Source organism: Capricornis sumatraensis, chromosome 3 (genome assembly GCF_032405125.1).
Source record: "Capricornis sumatraensis isolate serow.1 chromosome 3, serow.2, whole genome shotgun sequence".
In the NCBI taxonomy this organism is placed as follows: Eukaryota; Metazoa; Chordata; class Mammalia; order Artiodactyla; family Bovidae; genus Capricornis; species Capricornis sumatraensis.
The window spans coordinates 42,740,554-42,747,658 of NC_091071.1; the positions used below are offsets into that span (position 1 = coordinate 42,740,554).

Genomic DNA, 7,105 nt, shown 5'->3' on the forward strand with positions numbered 1-7,105 from the left:
ATTACCAGGTTCAAGTGAATTAACACATCTATTAATTAATACAACAACTTTTTTTTTTTCTGGTGTGTGTTAGTTTCTCAGTCATTTCCGACTCTTGGTGACCCCATGAACTGTGACCCACCAGGCTCCTCTGTCCAAGGAGGTCTCCAGGCAAGAATGCTGGAGTGGGTTGCCATTTCATAAACCTTTTAAAATCTGCTCTCTTAGCAAACTTAAGAGTGAAAGAAGGAAGTGCAATAGGTGGCATAAAACTCAGTATTAAAAGAACTAAGATAATGGTATCTGGTTCCCATCACTTCATGGCAAACAAGTAGAAGCAGTGACAGGTATTATTTTCTTGGGCTTCAAAATCACTGTGAATGGTGACTGCAGCCATGAAATTAAAAGACATCTGCTCCTTGGAAGGAAAGCTATGACAAACCTAAACAGTGTATTAAAAATCAAAGACATCACTTTGCTGATAAAGGTCCATATAGTCAAAGCTATGGTTTTTTCAGTAGTCTTCCCAAAATAGTTGCTTTCAGCATCTTTCTTTCCAAGGTGGCTCTCAATTGCTTCCTGCCTCTCCAGGAAACTCTCCAAGATCAGCCAATGAGTCTGACCTAATCTTTTTGTAAGTTACTGTTTCTGCACTAGGTGTTAGAACATGTATGATTTTGTGTGCATTCTTTCAGGTGGGCGTCTCTATTTCCCAGTCATCTTCCAGTTCTCCCCCAAGTAAGCTCTGCTAGCCCTCAAAGTGAAATTAGTTTGTGGTCTCATCTTCATGGTGCAGGGTTCCTCGAGTAGGTAACTTTATGTGGGGCTTGGACTCCTCACTTCTTTGAAATAAACTCTGCAACCGTAATTGTCATCTTGTTTATGTGTCACTTGCTTGAGTTTGAGTTATTTTGTTTTTGTTTTTGTTTTTTTGGTAACGCCTCACAGACACATCTGCTGGGGTTTTCTTTTCCCCAGTAATTTTTATTATTTTTCGGGGCACACAACACAGCATGCGAAATCTTTGTTCCTCAACCAAGGATTGAACTCATACCCCCTGTAGTGGAAGCATGGAGCCTTAACTCCAGGACCACCAGAGAAGTCCCGGGAGTATGAGTCTTAACTATACTATTAATATATCTCCACAATTCCTACCCTTTTTGTTGCAGTTCCTCCTTTATATCTTTTGTTGCAGAGGATCATTTCTGCTAGTCTTCAGGCTGTTCTCGCCAGCAGTTGCTCTTTCAACAGTTGCGATTGTGGTGTACTCACGGAAGGAGGTGAGCTCCAGGTCATGCTGAGTGGCCACGTTGCCTCCTCTCTCCTATGTCTGTGTTCATGCCAGAACCACACTGCTTTGATTACCATCATTTTGTAGCATGCTTTAGAATCAAGAATAGGAACACCTGCCCAAGTTTATTCTTTTTCAAGATTGTTTTGGCTATGTGTATTCCCTTGAGATTTCATATAAATTTTAAGAAAGATTTTGTTTTTCTATTTCTATGGAAAATATTTTTGAGGTTTTTACTGGAATTGCATTGAATATGTAGATCACTTTAGGTAGTATTGACATATCAATATTCTCAATATTCCAACTTTTTAAAATTAATGTGTGTCTTTTGCAATATCTTTCAGCAACATTTTGCAGTTTTCAGCATACAAGGCTTTGCCTCCTGGTTTAAGTTTATTCTTCTTCAGGCTATTTATTGTAAATGAAATTTTCTTAGTTTGATATTTGAGTTGTTAATTGATATTACAACAATTCAACATTCTTTCATGATAAAACCACCCTCTAAACAAATTGAGTATAGAAGGAGTGTACTCCAACTAAATATAAAGCTTGTATATGACAGACGGAGAAGGCAATGGCACCCCACTCCAGTACTCTGGAAAATCCCATGGATGGAGGAGCCTGGTGGGCTGCAGTCCATGGGGTCACTAAGAGTTGGACACGACTGAGCGACTTCACTTTCACTTTTCACTTTCATGAATTGGAGAAGGAAATGGCAACCCACTCCAGTGTCCTTGCCTGGAGAATCCCGGGGACAGGGGAGCCTGGTGGGCTTCCATCTATGGGGTCGCACAGAGTCGGACACGACTGAAGTGACTTAGCAGTAGGAGCAGCAGTATATGACAGATTCACAGCTCACATCATACTCAACATTGAAAGGTTAAAAGCTATCCCATTAAAGTCAGGAACAAGACAAGTATGTCCATACTCACTATTAGGAAGGAAGGTTTACATATTTTCCTCTGTTTTATTGATTGCTAAAGAATCTGCCTGCAATACAGGAGACTTGGGAATCACAGCACGCCAGGCCTCCCTGTCCATCTCCAACTCCCGGAGTTCACTCAGACTTGCGTCCATTGAGTCAGTGATGCCATCCAGCTATCTCATCCTTTGTTGTCCCCTTCTCCTCCTGCCCTCAATCCCTCCCAGCGTCAGAGTCTTTTCCAATGAATCAACTCTTCACATGAGGTGGCCAAAGTATCGGAGTTTCAGCTTTAGCATCATTCCTTCCAAAGAAATCTCAGAGCTGATCTCCTTCAGAATGGATTGGTTGGATCTCCTTGCAGTCCAGGGGAATCTCAAGAGTCTTCTCCAACACCACAGTTCAAAAGCATCAATTCTTCGGTGCTCAGCTTTCTTCACAGTCCAACTCTTACATCCATACATGACCACTTGAAAAACGATAGCCTTGACTAGATGGACCTTTGTTGGCAAAGTAATGTCTCTGCTTTTGAATATGCTATCTAGGTTGGTCATAACTTTCCTTCCAAGGAGTATGCATCTTTTAATTTCATGGCTGCAGTCACCATCTGCAGTGATTTTGGAGCCCCCAAAAATAAAGTCTGACACTGTTTCCACTGTTTCCCCGTCTATTTGCCATGAAGTGATGGGACCAGATGTCATGATCTTCGTTTTCTGAATGTTGAGCTTTAAGCCAACTTTTTCATTCTCCTCTTTCACTTTTATCAAGAGGATTTTTAGCTCCTCTTCACTTTCTGCCATAAGGGTGGTATCATCTGCATATCTGAGGTTATTGATATTTGTCCCAGCAATCTTGATTCCAGCTTGTGCTTCTTCCAGCCCAGCGTTTCTCATGATGTACTCTGCATATAAGTTAAATAAGCAGGGTGACAATATACAGCCTTGGTGTACTCCTTTTCCTATTTGGAACCAGTCTGTTGTTCCAGTCCATGAAATTCTCCAGGCCAGAACATTGGAGTAGATAGCCTTTCCCTTCTCCAGGGCATCTTCCCAACCCAGGGATGGAACCCAGATCTCTCTGATTGTAGGAGGATTCTTTACCAGCTGAGCCTCAAAGGAAGCCCAAGAATACTGGAATGGGTAGCCTATCCCTTCTCTAGCAGATCTTCACAACCCAGAAATTGAACCAGGGTCTCCTGCATTGCAGGCAGATTCTTTACGGGCAGCTTTAATTAAAAAAATAATAATTAGATAAATAGTTTTTCTTCTAAATGGTGAAAAAAATTATATATATAACCAAACTTCAAGGCAGAATAAATGGAGTACCAAATAAAAAGAAAGAAAAACTTCTGTGACAGGTTAGAAAATATATTTCTAGTAAGTGTAAATTTAATGGAATGACTGAGCTGATATTTTATTCTTGAGTCATGATAACTTCTAAATGGTTCTAAAGCTACTCTTTTCTTCATGTTACATTTTCTGATCCTAACTATATGATTTTATCCAATCGTATCTTTACATGTACTTGTACTTTTAAAACTCTGTGGAAAATCCCAGTGAATTCAATTAAGTATAAAATAGTCTTGGACACATTTCAATTCTAAGACTCAATGAAAAAAGAAAAAAAGACTCAAGGATAAATGTGGCTAAAAAGAAGAAAATGTCCAGATCTTTGCCAATATCAGGAAAAAGATGATATCCTTTCAGGAACTGATACGAAAAAATTTAGAGGTTCTTTGTTAGGCTTAAAACATTCCATTAAAAAAAAAAAAGCACAAGGTTATCTCTCAAAATTTCAGCAAGTTGGGTCCTTCAGCATGGTCCAATGTAAAGGACTAAAATATTGGATGGCATTTTTCTGTTCTGCAATCAGTAGGAAAAGAAGTTACTAGAGACAATTTTCCTGCAAATGGTTAGTTGCTATTTTCCTGTGTCAATGTATGATTTGCTCGTCTTTTGATAAATTATCCCAACCTGGTGAATCGTGTGTATATTTTTATTTATGCAGCATGGATTTTATTTTAAAAATTTACAGTGTAACCAAAAACAATCTTCTGAAGAATCAGAAAACTTCATGGAGAAAATAAGTAAACTGTTGAATGAAATAAAATACAATCTTAAGTAATAATGCAACTTTTTTTTTTTTTTGCCATTTAATGTCAAACTAGATGAAAGAAGAATTTCAGGTCCCTACGAGTAAGTTAAAAAGTCTTCCTTCAGACTATGAACAAACCTTCAGAAGGTAAGACTAATATGAAATATTGAGAAATAGGCTTCATCATTGTGTGAATTTATTAGGTAAATAAATTACTCTGAATGAAATCAAGCTTTGATTCAATTCTAGTTTTATCACTTAAAAATGTGTGACCTTGGGAAAATTAATTAGATGTTCTGAGTCTTAATTTTTTCAACTATGAAATGGGGAATACATGTCTTGTTATAGTAAATTTACATGTGACATATTGAATTGTGAGGGCATGGCTGGAATTCGCTGTAGGAGTTCCTAACGTAGTGAAGATGTAATCAAAATAGGATTTAAAGAGGATTATATGGACTGCTTCAAGACAACACATTTTGGAGGCCAGAATAAAAGTGAAAAGAATTGGGCAGGAGGCTGTTTTAAGGCATCAGAAAAAACATGGAGGTGGGGTGGGAAATGGTCTAATTTGGGACATATTTTTAAAGTAGAGACAATGGGATTTGTTAAGGGTATCAACAAATAATTTGAGGGGCGTATGGGAGTGTAGAACACAGTGAAGTTTTTTGTCTGGACAATTACATGACAAGTATCATTTAATGAGATAGGGAATACTTTTTTTATTGTGGAAGCTTTGAAATTTATTTTTGATGTATATGGAATTGACATCCAATTGTAGATGTCCAAAATTAGAGAGGCTGCCTACACAAGGTTGGAAATAAGTGAGGAGATAGGTGCTTGAGACAAAAAATTGTAAAATAAAGTAAAAATAAAAATTAAAAAAAAAGTGCTTCAGCATTTGTCAGGAAAAGGAGCAATATCCAACTAAAGACCCTAAGGATCCTCAGTGTGGTTTGAGAAAATTTTAAAACATTGACCTTCTATTTTTAGTTTTTTAATTTTTTCTAATCATGCTGAATATATAGAAATTAACTTAAATGTGTCTCAAGTATTAGAGCTTTATTTATTGTTTATTGCACTAGATATGCTCACTAGTGTTAGTTCCTCAGTCATGTCCAACTCTTTGTGATCCCATGGGCTCTAGCCCACCAGGCTCCCCCATCTATGGAGTTCTCCAGGCAAGAATACTGGAGTTGGTAGCCATTCCCTTCTCCAAGAGGATCTTCCTGACCCAGGGACCCAGGGATGGAACTCAGGTCTCCCACACTGCAGGCAGATTCTTTATAGCCTGAGCCATCATTGTAATTTTATAAATGGTGTACCTTTTAAGGAATTCCCTTCTTATCTTCACTTGTTATTTCATTTCTTTCCCTTAAACTACCAAAGGTTCGTGTTCCTTTGGGATGCTATCTCTGATTTCTGTTTCATTGATGCAGTCCTACAGTGAGACTCTTAGGTTGTGTGAATATTCTTATAATAGTACTTATTATATGAGTCTGATTATTTTCGGATCTCTTGTCATATCTCACTGAAGGTAGGAAACTATGCCTTATTCATCTTGGTAATCACAAGATCTACGGCAACTAGATACAAATAATCCATATACATTCTTTTAATTGAATAGATAAAAAAGATGAAACTTATTATGCATTTAAAAATTTCCCTCTCATAAACTGTTTCTAATAGGTGAATTCAGCTCCTGTAGAGACAAGATGGAACCAAGGAACAATGTGACTTACTTTGTCCTCCTGAGCCTCACACAGAATCCAAAGGAGCAGAAAGTCCTTTCTGTTATGTTCTTGTTCTTTTACATATTGACCATGGTGGGTAATGTGCTCACTGTTGTGACTATAACTGTCAGTAAGACTCTGAGCTCACCAATGTATTTTTTTCTTATCATTTATAGATTTAATTTCTTCTTCTTCAGTTTCCCCCAGATTAATTTCAGACTTGATGTTTGGGAAAAAAATACCATATCCTTTGAATCTTGCATGACCCAGCTCTTTACTGAGCACCTTTTCGGTGGATCCGAGGTCTTCCTTCTGCTGGTGATGGCCTATGACCGCTATGTTGCCATCTGCAAGCCCTTGCATTATTTGGTGATCATGAGACAGAGGGTGTGTTTTGCACTGCTGGTGGTGTCTTGTGTTTCAGTGGCACCTTAGTTGTGGCCAATGGGATACTGATCTGCACTATAGTGTTTCTGCTCTTACCCGTCTTCTATGGACTCTCTCTGCACTCTGAAGAATCTGAGTCAGGAAGGGAGGCTGAAAGCCCTCCAGACCTGTGGTTCCCACATCACTGTTGTCTGCTTCTTTGTTCCCTTAGCAGAACTTTCCCATTGATAAATCTTTGACTGTGTTTTATGGAGTCATAACTACTATGCTGAACCCACTAATCTATAGTCTAAGTAATTCTGAACTGACTAATGCTATGAAGAGGCTCTGGAGAAAAAAATATCATTATCAGGCAGTAGATAAATGCATTATCTATCATGACAAAAGTAATTTAGCATTAGAGCCTATAATCTTGGAGTGTGAAAGTTTTCATAAGTCTGATGCAAAAACGTATCTTTACTCTGATTTATATGTATAATTAAAATATGTACTATATGTTTGTGTTGTTATTTTTATTTTTAATTAGAGGATATTTATTTTTTAATATTGTGATGGTTTCTGCTATACATCAACATGAATCTACCATATGTTTATTAACAGTTTCTTTGCTAGAATGTAAACTTTATAATGTCTATTTTAACACTGTACTTAGAGCGGGAAAATGTATTTATGGTAAGGAGTCAATAATAATATGTCATT

General features: G+C 37.7%; 1 pseudogene; it reads left to right on the plus strand.

Annotated features, from left to right (window-relative positions):
• Nucleotides 1-6,001: 6,001 nt before the first annotated feature.
• Nucleotides 6,002-6,884, plus strand: LOC138076232 (olfactory receptor 4A47-like; annotated as a pseudogene).
• The last annotated feature ends 221 nt before the right edge of the window (nt 6,885-7,105 follow it).